The 12,345-nt window shown below is 40.4% G+C and overlaps 1 protein-coding gene across 1 annotated transcript in view; it reads left to right on the forward strand.

The window, feature by feature from the left end:
• PIGL (phosphatidylinositol glycan anchor biosynthesis class L) overlaps nucleotides 1-12,345 on the forward strand; it is a 101,240-nt gene that overhangs the window by 77,213 nt on the left and 11,682 nt on the right. The gene's annotated exons all lie outside the window — the stretch shown is intronic.

Below are 12,345 nucleotides of genomic sequence, written 5' to 3' on the forward strand. Positions count from 1 at the left end.
AGGTAAGTGAAAAAAAAAAAAAAACATAGCACAAACATCGGGGGAATTTTGACAAGTACAAGTACTTGTCAAAATGCCCTGTTTTTTCCGCCCTCACCCTGCAGCGCCCTCAGGCGGCCGCCTGACTTGCCTTGCGGTAGCGCCGGGCCTGATTCCAATAAGGATGCTGACAGAGGAGAGATGACGTAGAAAGCTGCATTGCTGCAAAAATAATTTCCTTAATCAGGAAATACATTTGTCACCTGTCTGGCTGTGCAGTGTGGAATATGTGTGTAAATCATAAGATTGGCTGTACAGAATTACAAATCTCGTGACAGGTAGTAGTAACGATTTATGAGTTTCAACGATGTATTCAGTTGTTTGCCTGAAGCTTTATTTTAAGAAGACTTCATCATCTTTGAATACGTGTATTGACATCTAGTTTTGGGGGAAGGTAATATGCAATAATGTGCATTATGAGCTCATATAAAATTTTCCAGGTTTTGATGACTTTACATTAAATGAAAAGTGCACTTTTACACAAAGTATACTTTATAAGCTTTATGTCCTCACTTTCCCCCTAACCTAAAGTGACTCCTTCCCCAGACATATACGTACCTGCAGCCCATGATGACTCTGTGAGGCAGCCCGTAGCTAACATCTTCTCTGCGCAATTACACATTGGCTGCCACGGGTCATAGCTCCAGACACAAGCCCAAGTTATCACATAAGGCAGAACTCTTTGTGTATGTAGAGTGTGCGTGTGTGTATATATATACACACACACTGACTGTATATATATATTTAGCATGTTGTATTGTGTTAGTTACATTAAATGTATGACATGATGACATGAATAATTAGCAATGCAAGAGTTATCCTAATAATGTGGATGGGGTAGAGGGTGGCATTCAGACACCCTGTGATCAGACTCTGCAAGGTCAATTTCCAGACCTCAGCCCCTAGAATGGGTTCCTTTTATTCTTCGATCCAATTCTTATCCTGTTTTACAGTCAAGTGTTTAGGATTATGCTTTGAGATGGAAGTGTTTTTCCAGATCTCAGGTGATGACCTTGTTTGGAGGCCAGCTAATGTTCCTTAACGCTAGTCTGTGCGGCTTTCAGTTGAGTATCTAAAAATCTTTCTGTTTCTGAACTCCCCCACATTTGTGAATGCAGTTCTTCCGGTTTCCATGGTGACGGTTATATAAGAGGCCATTCATTAACCCATCAGCAGATGGGTATTACAAATGCTGTGGCAACTGCTTTCTGTGGCCTTGGATACCAGGCTTTTAGTGAGTGCCCAGGGCTGTGATTTACTTCTTCTGATTATTACTTGTACCACAAGCACTCGGTCTTTTCAATCTGTACAATTCACAAAATCTTTTTTTTTTTTTTTTTTTTGAATGCTTTTTACCTCTTCTGTTTATTGTTTGTACCAGAACGGCTTGGTCTTTTCAATCTGTACAATTCCCAAAAAGTTTTTGATATTTTTTTAGCCACAACAAACAGGCACCACCATTTTCTTTCATATCACGATAATATGAACTAGATCAATATGTGTGTAAGTAAGTAAATATCAATGTCTTTAGACTGGTCAGCTTTGTTTGTTAGGATCTCTCTGACACAGCATTGTAGCATGAGCTGCATGGGATCCATGATCATTTTTGCATTCATTGTTGGTAGTGAAATGAATGCAATTAACTTCAATAGCTTCCCTGAAGACAATCTGTCTTTTTGCCAAAGATTTAAAAAAAAGGGACATTTCTTTATAATATTTGGGTCTGACTGTTCCCTGGATGACCATTTTCAACTTAAGTGGACCGAGTACCTGCGGTTATACCCACTCCACCCACAAGGAGGTAAATGCACCCCAAACATAATTTTTCTTTTCTTACTGTGGTTTAAATGAAGAACCCTTTACAAGAGTAGCTTTAACATTAAGAAAAATCAATGTATGGTCCCAGTTCCCTTCAATGTTACATAGATGCTTGGCATCTCTATGGATACAATAATGGTGGAATGAACCTTAAAGGAGAACTAGGAGGCGAGTGAATTACACTCATCCCCATAGTCAGAGCCGGCGTGTGACATTGAAACTGTTTCACATTGGCTTTATTGATCGGGAAGTGAGATAAAACATGCCGCCGATCCGCTCACTTCCCCATCATCTTCCTGCAGAGAGCGGTGACTGTCAGTCCTTGTCAGTCCCCTCCCCTCTCCGTTTCCTCAGCGCTGACTGGAGGAACGGACGCTGAAGGGTGGCAGGCAATAGCTGGCTCTGCCTCTAGATAGGCAGAGCCCGCTGTCAGCCAGCAGGGTGGATCTCGACAGTATTGTCAGGATCCATCCCGGCTCCGACGCTCCCAGCATATAGCACAATATATGAATAATGTCAAACCTCGCGCCACTACTCCAATCAGGTTAAGCAGCAGCTGAAATCTGTGTGGTCAGATATATAGTATAAAATTAATAGTAAAAGCTGCGCTGTGTGAATAAAACTGCAAAAGTGTCAGATATAGTAGATACTGACCTAGAAATAATGTGATACAATGTGTAAAAAGTGCAAAACAAAGAAGAAAAGCATGTATATAACATGCACCTTGGTGTAAATGCATTGCTAAAAATTCTATAATGAAAAATCAAATACAATAGATGTTAACTGTGAAACAATGTGATGCAATGTGCAAAGAATAACAACTAGAAAAAACGCATGTGTATAACATGCACTTCAGTGAAAATAATAAATGGTTAAAAAATGTCCATGATCCTGGATCTTCAATAGTCCATTAGGAAAATAGAAGATAAAACATTGGATGTAAAATAATCATAGTCTCCTGTGACCATCAACAGAGAAATCTTCTGGAATGCACCGCACCTTTAGCAGAGACCCATCAGGGTCTGTATGCGCTGTTCCTCTAATTCAAACCAGGTAGAGGAAGCACCTGATGCCGAATACTAGGGCTGCAGCTAACGATTATTTTCATAATCGATTAGTTAGCCGATTATTACGTTGGATTAATCGGATTGAAAAAAAAGGCTCCAGTGATGGACTACTAGTTTATTGAGATTGTAGTCCATCACGGGAGCAAGCTTGGAGCGGTGGAAGTTAAAAAAAAGTGTGGTGTGCAATATAGTCCATTATACAGCGGCGCAATGCAGAATACCAGCAGCTATAGAGGAATAAAGCAATAGTCCATTATACTATAATGTACTATTGCTGGGATTTGTAGTCCTCTGTAGCTGGCATTATTCTGCATTGTGCTGTATAATGTATTATTGCTGGGATTTGTAGTCCTCTATAGCTGGTGGTATTCTCCATTGCGCTGTATAATGATTATACTGCGCAATGCAGATTACCACTGACCAGTTCATTGACCGGTAATCACACAGCACGGCTTTTACTATTATTTTTATATAGCACTATATGCTGAGTTTTTGGTCAGCGGAGGACATGGTATATGTCCTCCCATGACCCTGAGGAGAACTATGGGAAAAAAAGGTTGCCCCATAGTTCTTGTTTAGAGAAGGTATGAAACAGACATATGAAGATGGATATACCCATTGAGGTCAATTATGAACAGAAGAGTTTTTGAATATTAAAATGGACCTCTGGGTAATATAGTGTGTGGTATGAATGTGGTCTGGACTTTTGTGCGGTGTTTTTAAAGATGACAACGTTGTCATATTTTTAATTGGTGTAGTTATACTGTCTGCCAGTCAAATTGAATTAAACGGTGCATTGATGTGTTAGTAAAGTGAGGATTTTTGGACTAAAACCACATTGGTTCAATATGTAGCCACTAGTGATCTTTCCAGTGCTATTTGGTTTTTAGTGGGAGGGGTTATACTTGGCTGGCCAATTGCTTTTGTTGTTTGTCAGTTTCCAGTTCCTCTTGTAGGTTGCATTATAACCTAATGACATAGTATGTAAGGCTGAATAAAGTCCAAGGTCCATCCAGTTCAACCTATGTATCTGAGTGTGTGTGTGTGTGTGTGTGTGTGTGTGTATTTATCTGGCTCTAACTCTTGCCATATCCCTGTAGATTATGCGAGAGAAGAAACTAATCCAGGAGTTTCTTGAATTTATCAATGTTATCCGTAGATACCACCGCCTGTGGTAGTGAGTTCCAAACTTTCACCACCCTCACAGTGAAATACCCCATGCAAATTCTAAGATTGAACCCCCTCTCCTCTAACCTCTTGTGTCCCCGGGTTCTCAATACAGTTTTGGAATTAAACAGCTTGTTCCTAATATTCGGGTCCCCATTGATGATTTTGAAGACTGCAATAAGGTCCCCATGTAATCTCCTTTTTTCTAACGTGAATACGTTTAGATTTTGAATGCAGTCTTCATAACTCAGGCCTTCCATCCCTATAATTAATTTTGTAGCCCTTCTCTGAACTCTGAATCCCGTGTCTCCCAATAAACTCTAACAAATGGATTTTACTGTAAGTACAAAAATCCTGTTTTTTGTTGCAAATATGAACTCCTACATGATACATACAACAGTATTGTTAGTGATGCTGCTTGGATTGCTTGCAATAATTGTGACATTTGGACAGGACATGATATGACAGGACATTCACAAAGAAGAATAAAAACATCAAAGCAACACACAAGATTCCATGTTTTAGTTTTTCAGATAATGAGACATGAGTCCTAGTTGGATGCTGTGGAAAGACCTCCATTCTGCTCTGCTCTAGTTTAGTTTTCAGTAAAATAATTACTATTTTGTTTGTAAACATCAGTAGAGTAACTGAATTGCGCTTTATAAACTTCCACCATTTTAACCGACCCTGACAGGTGCCTAAACTAATAGGCCAACAGGAAAGGAAAAGTTCTGAAGTATTAATGATGTATCTTTATTGGTATCCAGGAACAATACTTGGTGACTGTTGCACAAGTCTAACATTTACAATGCTTTTATTGTGTTTGAGATTACTGCTTCCTTATGTCTACCTGGCAGGGATTCAGAGATACTGTTTGTCTTGTTATCAATCCAGATGTTCTTTTAGCTTGAAAAGTCTTTGAATGATGTTCCTCTAATATCAGCCATGGAAATTCTGTAGGCGACACAGGGGGAAGAAGATTAAAACCAGCCCAGACATATTAAAATCTACTGTAGAAAAATAACACCTGGGTGAATTTATATCGGTTCTACGAGCTATCCTCAAGCCAGGAGAAAGGAGTCTATGAAATGCTGAAACAAAAACAGGGTTATTCACAAAAGGGTGAAGAGTTTGGAGAAGGCAGGAGAAGTGAACATTCTAGGCCAGAATTGCGGATTTGGAAAAATTCTCTAATCCAGCTCAGCTAGATTGTTCACTTCTCCTGACTTCTCCAAACTCTTCACCCTTTTATGAATAACCCTGAAAATGTTTTTTGCAAATGTGAACTGTCGTACTGGATATATCTATCGGTTACTTGAAAATGTGGTGCCACCTTTTCTCTGTGCGACCAATGTCTGAGTTACTGCAAAAAGTACCAATGACCTTACGTATTTAGTGAATGACTGACTCTGGTAGGTACAATAAGGCTGAATATAATACAAGCATAGACTAAAGAATTTAAATTCAGTCAGAAGACAAATTGTAAAACCCCTAGCACAGAGTTTTGATTAAAGTATATCTAAACCCAAAAACAAATATGTAATATTGTGCAGCGTTTTAGTCCTCTATTCTGTTTTCAGACCTTTCATTTTCACGTGGTAATTCTGCGAATAACACATTTCCCGTCCCTTTGTGGCTGTGCTCACTCCTCCACAGTATATATGGAGGGAGCCATGGTTGTCACATAGGCTGGACATCAAACATGTCTGCCTTGTTGTTCATCTCCTTTACATGGTGGCTGATGGGATAAGCAGATTACAAAATAAAAAGACAACATTGTTTTTGTTGTCTTTTCAGCTTACAGGAAGTGACAAGGACACTGAATTTCTGGCAAGATTAACTGGTATTTTCTATACTTGCTGAAAATGTTCCTGGTGCGAAAAATGACAACAAATGCATCCACCACATCTGAGGGCAGGTCAGCTGCAATATGTCACATTTTTGTTTTTTTACTCAGACCAGGTAGGTAAATGTGCTGGTATCCAGTCAGATTAGCAGAGTGGATTGAAAGTTTCATAGAATGTTGCCCACTTTATAGTGGAGTTTCTCATCCAGTGGTAGGTGTTCTACAAGGGCTTTTTGCTATTGAGGTTTGACATTCATAATATGATTAAAGGTTCTTCCCCAAAAGAGTTTCTTGATTTTACATTACAGAACACTTAGACTACGGGGTTATACAGCTACCTTCAGGTGACTGAACACTGGAAAATCAATCAAAGCTTCAGGACAGCCCTGCATAACCCCTCCCACTCCCAGCTTGCCTCAGTTTTTTTTGCTAGTGTCCTTAGGTGATAGACGTCTTCTCTCATTTCTGAGAAAGGTACTTTTTCTTTGTTACTAGTTTTCACTATTTTCTGCAAGATTCTTTAGGGAAGTTTCTACTAATACTACTCTAACTTCTGCTGGACCTCGGGCCACTATCCAGATTGTTTTTTTCCTCGGCAGAGCATTGGTGGACCATACCCTGACCTTGCTGGAGGGAAGATGTGGTGCTGGACTGTAACGCGCCCAGTCACTGGACCCTGAGTTAGCTGTGGTTAGCTGCAGTGTGCTATAAAGGTCCTGGACCATGGTTCTTTAATGGTGCCCTAATCCCAAAGACCCCCTGGGGGGAAAGGGGGTATGCCCACCTGGAGGGTAAAGAGCAGATGGCATGTCTTCCTTGACCACATTCATGGTAGAGCCAAAAATTCCTCAGGTAAACCACAACCCTGCCCTCTAGGTGGTAGTGTCAGTCTCCTAATGGTTTAAATGTGAGGCTTCAGCGCAGGTTTGGAGTCGCACTAGAGAAGGGAGTCTGTAATTCTAATACATTGGATCAACAACATTCAAAACTTCTTAACAGCAAATGTCAAACGGTGTACTGGGTCTATCGACAAAATGTCTTCAAGTCTGGTTTCTTCACCTCAACATGCAGCAAGTACTTACAAGGTGTGCTGATGGACTCACAGATATTTTGAAACATTGAGAGTCTAATATCACCATGCAAACTCGGGATACTTGGATAGTATGGGAAGCATCCAAAACCCTATAGGATTTATTTTTTTACAGTAATAACCAAAGTCTCTAACCCAGCCTTTCTAAACTAGAGTTTGGTGGAACCCTAGTATTCCTCAAAGGTTGTTATGGGTTCCTAGAATTCAGTCATTCTATTCACTGACCTTCAGTGTAAGGATGCCTTAGTCATATCTCTCCAGATTCAATTTAGAAAAAAAAAAGAGAGAAACACCAAATAGTACAAAACATATTAAAGGAGAACTATGAGGTCAGGGCTTTTCCCCATGTTTCTCCTAAGGGTCACGGGAGAACACAAACTAGCGTCCTCCCGTGACCCAAAGCTCAGCTGTAGCTCGCGGTATACTGAGACGCCGCAGCCGGGACGGATCCTGACAATACTGTCTGCCTATCCAGAGGCAGAGCCAGCTGTGCCCGCCCCCTCCCCCGTCCGTTTCACAGTCAGTGCTGCAGGATCGGACAGGGGAGGGGGGGAATCCCTGCAGGGAGCCGTGAGTGACAGTCACGGCTCTCTGCAGGGATAGATCGAGAAGTGAGGGAGCGAAGGTATGTGTTCGCTCACTTCCCGATCTACTGAGCCTACCTGTGACAGTTTCATTGTCACAGGTCGACTCAGATTATGAGGCTGAGTGAAAATTACTCACCTCATAATTCTCCTTTTAACCACTTGAAGTTTTGAGATTTAAGTCCATCACAGGAGCAAGCTTGGAGCGGTGGATGCAAAAAAAAGTTTGGTGTGCAATATAATACATTATACAGCGACGCAATGCACAATACCAGCAACTATAGAGGAATACAACAAATCGCAGCAATAGTCCATTATACCATAATGGACTATTGCTGGGATTTGTAGTCCTCTGTAGCTGGCGTTATTCTATATTGCGCTGTATAATGTATTATTGCTGGGATTTGTAGTCCTCTATAGCTGGTGGTATTCTGCAGTGCGCTGTATAATGATTATACAGCACAATACAGAATACCACCAGCTATATAGGAATACAACAAATGCCAGAAATAGTACATTATACATACAGTGTATAATGTATTGCTGGGATTTGTAGTCATCTATAGCTGATGGTACATTGTGCTATATATTATACAGCACAATGTACCATCAGCTATAGAGGAATACAAATCCCAGCAATACATTCATACAACACCATGTGGGGGGGAGTGCAGGCCTACCTGAGCAGTCTCCTTGAGATTGTGGGCCTGTCTGCCAGCTGCCTTTTCCCCATGCCTGCTCTTCCTTCTTCATTGTGCCGATCGTGGATGGGCATGCAGCGACGAGTCTGTGAGGCGGGGAGAAGCGGCGTGCAGCGAGTCCGTGAGGCGGGGAGGAGAAGCGGCGTGCGGCAAGTCTGTGAGGCGGCGAGGAGACGTTTTGTGCGGGTGAGGAGACGTGTCGCGAGGCCAGAAGGAGAAGCAGCGTGCGTGGAGCCACAAGCAGGCCAACTAATCGAAATTCAACTAATCGATGATGGAAACCGTTGAGAGCGTTTTCCATCATCGATTATAATCGACTTAGTCGATTAATTGCTGCAGCTCTAATACGATGTGACTAATGGTGCTTCTACAGGGTTTACTTATCAGTCCATCCAATACCTTAATTGTCAAATTTTTCTCTGTCGTGTTTTTAATTAGCTATATCTTCTCTATTGTTTTCAGTAATATTTAACCTCTATAGTCGGTCTTAATAAAAGAAGTACCTAAAACCATACAATGTATATGTAGGTTTATGAAGGTTTAATTACACAGAAAAAAAAGGGAAAATGAATATCTGGAGACATATGACATGTATTGTTGGGACTGTATTTTATTTTTCTCTTAAAAATTAAATAAGTGAATTCATAAGGCACTTTTTAAATGACAGCCAATGTAAAAGGGTATTTCTTTACAGTTAAACATTGTAATAGGGGCATTTGGGCTGACTACCTATGTAAGGGGACACTTTTTCACTAACCACAAATGTAAAGGGACATTAGAATATTTTTACTGTGTGTGTTTCTATGTGTCTATTATTATAATTAGTAATAACAATTACTAAAAATTACTTTGTTGTATAGAGGTGTAAGGTGGGGTATTAAAAATGATCTGCTGTGTAAAATAGACTAAGTATGGCACATTCTTTATTATTTTATTTATTCCCATACCTGCAACCTAATGATCATACCAATGTGCATTGAACTGTATATATTATAATTTTAAAAGGAGTTCCCTTAGACCTGAAAATTATGGAATGGTAAAAAGGTTTCAATATATCTCTTTCCTACTTTATTCAAACTAGGGACTATAGAGGTAAGAGGTATATAGGGAACAGCCTGTGGGGCACCAATGACCACCCTTAGCAAAATACTTTTTGGTAGGTGTTCAGGGTGTGTCAAAATAAAGTGGTAAGATTTTAGAGATGCTTAAAGCCTATAGGTATGAGCACATATGTGCCCACAGGGTGCAGGAACAGGCCTACTATATCTACTAAATCCACTTCCTAATAACCACCTTGTTTCTGATATGGAGTTGAAAAAATTACAAAATATTTTCATCTGACCTTGACTAGCTGCTTAGGCTTACATGGACATTTGGAAATTAAATGTTGGGTGCATGAATCCTGTTAGAGTACTGCAGTACTAGCTAAGCCAGCCTATGAAAAGTAAAAACCTTTACTCTAGTTGGATTGGGTCCCATAGCCAGAAAGTAAGAAGGCGTTGGCTTTCAGACCTCTCTGCCAAACTGGAATCACAAGCCACGTCAATGTTTAACTTTAAGGAAGCAGGAGAGCAAAACAGAAATTGTTGATCAGATTGCTCATCCAGCGTACAGTTCCACAGTCCATAGACTATTCACAAGAGCAGAACATTTTGTTTTACTCACTGATCATTTCACTTGTTTGATCTTTCAATCATATTGACCTATTACGTTATTTTTAATGCACTATCTGAAACAGTAGCAATTTGAGGTATAAATGAAAGTAGGGATGCACCAAAATGACATTTTTAGACCGAAACGGAAATGAAAAAAATTGTCAGGCCAAAACCGAAAAACAAAAATTACTTTTTTTCCAACCTTTTTTAAAATAATTTAAATTGTTTTTTAATTATGTTATGTTTATTATAATTTGTTTTACTTTACTGTCGGGGGTTCTAAATAGACCTCTGATATTTCCCTTTTAAAATAGAAAAAGAGATTGAGGACAGAGTCCTTAATCTTTTTTTCTGTAGCCCCTGTTATGAATGAACATGAAACCTCTATACTGAGTGTTCCTGTCCATTCATAAGCTGTGGAGATAGTATCAGTTACTATGGCCACAATCATGAACGAACAGGAAGTGATGTAAAGCAAAACATAGGTCGTTTACAAATTCTTTACTGCGCATGTGTTAAAATCCAACATCTTAGAAACTTATGCACAACAGTTTCATTCCGCCAGGACGCAGCCGCAAGACACATTACGAAGTCATGGAGCTGCAACGAGAGCGGGTGTCCTCATTTAGCATTTTAAATATATTTCATTATTATTACTACTTTGCACCCAAGACCCTTTTTTCGCACCACATTTCTTCTTCTAAATCTCTACTTTGCATTTATATTTCCCTATGAGCCAAATTAACAATCTACTTACACTAAGTTTTACAGTTTGGGGCCCTTGGCATAGAATTGTATTCATTTTAGAAACTAGAGCACTATTCCACATGTGCCAGTCTTTGTGAATTCCCCCAGTGAGTCAAAATCTCCCCAAAATGAGAGGAAATTACACTTTTAACAGATGCCACCAGAAGAAATGTCCCCATTGTTGCGGGGGAGTTTCCCTTATATTCTGTACCAGTAACACTGACATTTTGCATTTCCCCTTATTTTCTCTCTCTCTGTAAGCAACTGTTTCAGAAAAATTCTGTGATCGCTTATTATAGGTAACAAATTCCTGTGAATGTCACCATTGCACATCAGTTAAAAACATAATGGCTCTTTCATTACTTTTGTCCCCTAAACGTTCTTGCACACGGACAATTATCACATGAATTTGTGAACATAGCTAGTTCTGGACAGCATGGGACTAATGTGTACAAGAAATAACTGCCATTGATAATAAAGCTCTTAAAGTATAAATAAAGGCTAGAATGTGATAAAGTAGTGAGGGGTTAAAACTCCTGTCATGTTAGCTGTCTGTGTCCTCATTAGGGTGAGATGTCATCATGTACATTGCAGGACCCACAGCTTTATATGTGAGGACACCGAGGGACAGTCCACAGGCCGGGCCATAGGAGAGAGAGGGGAGCACTGACTGCCGAGGAGTGGAGCTCAGGTAAGTAAAAGTCCCTTACACAATGCCACTACCACAAAGGAGCAGTTAACCCTTTCAGTGCAGGAATAACCCCACTGCAAGGGTAGTTTTGCTATATTTTCCTATGTTTTTAAGGGCTTATTCACACCAGCTGGCACCCGTTAAGGTGCACATAACACTCGCGAAACATTGTAAAACACATCACAGTGCTTACTTGAAAAAAAAATCTATTAGATTTGATACTTTATCAAACTGTACGTTATAGCACGTCAGAACACGCTTCACAACAATTCAACATGTCCTGCTTTTTTATACCACAGCTTGATGTGTGAGCTGAAGAAATAGCACATAAAATACATTTCTTTGTACACATGTTGGGATGGTGTGGACGAGCCCTAACTGGGGATTTCCCTCACATGGGAAAGATATATTCATTCTCTCTCTCTCTCCCCTCTCCTCTCTCTCCCTCTCCTCTCTCTACCTCTCCTCTCTCTACCTCTCTCTCCCTCTCCTCTCTCTACCTCTCTCTCTCTACCTCTCTCTCCCTCTCCTCTCTCTACCTCTCTCTCCCTCTCCTCTCTCTCCCTCCCTCCTCTACTCCATCCAAAATGAAAAAGTATGGCGTCAGATATACTTGAAATATGCAGCTTAATTTCAGGTAGGTTTATGCATCAGACCAGCCACTAGAGGGCTGCAGCTGCTTCTTTCAGGGCCTGTTCACACGACGTCCGTTTTCTGTGCTGACCTGATCCGTACGCTACTGCACTAAAAATGCATCCCAATGTATCCCTATGTGTTTTATGAGCTACAGTTCTCACGTGCGCAGTCCATTCAGGTTACGACAGAAAAATACTGCATGTCACATTTTGTACGGTCAGGAAACGGCCCGAAAACGCAAAACGCGTCAAAAACGCACTGCTAACATACTGACAGCGCCACTCCAGCAAACAATTTTTTTTTT

Source organism: Nanorana parkeri, unplaced genomic scaffold, assembly GCF_000935625.1.
Source record: "Nanorana parkeri isolate BGI_ZX_2015 unplaced genomic scaffold, ASM93562v1 scaffold1933, whole genome shotgun sequence".
Classification (NCBI taxonomy): domain Eukaryota; kingdom Metazoa; phylum Chordata; class Amphibia; order Anura; family Dicroglossidae; genus Nanorana; species Nanorana parkeri.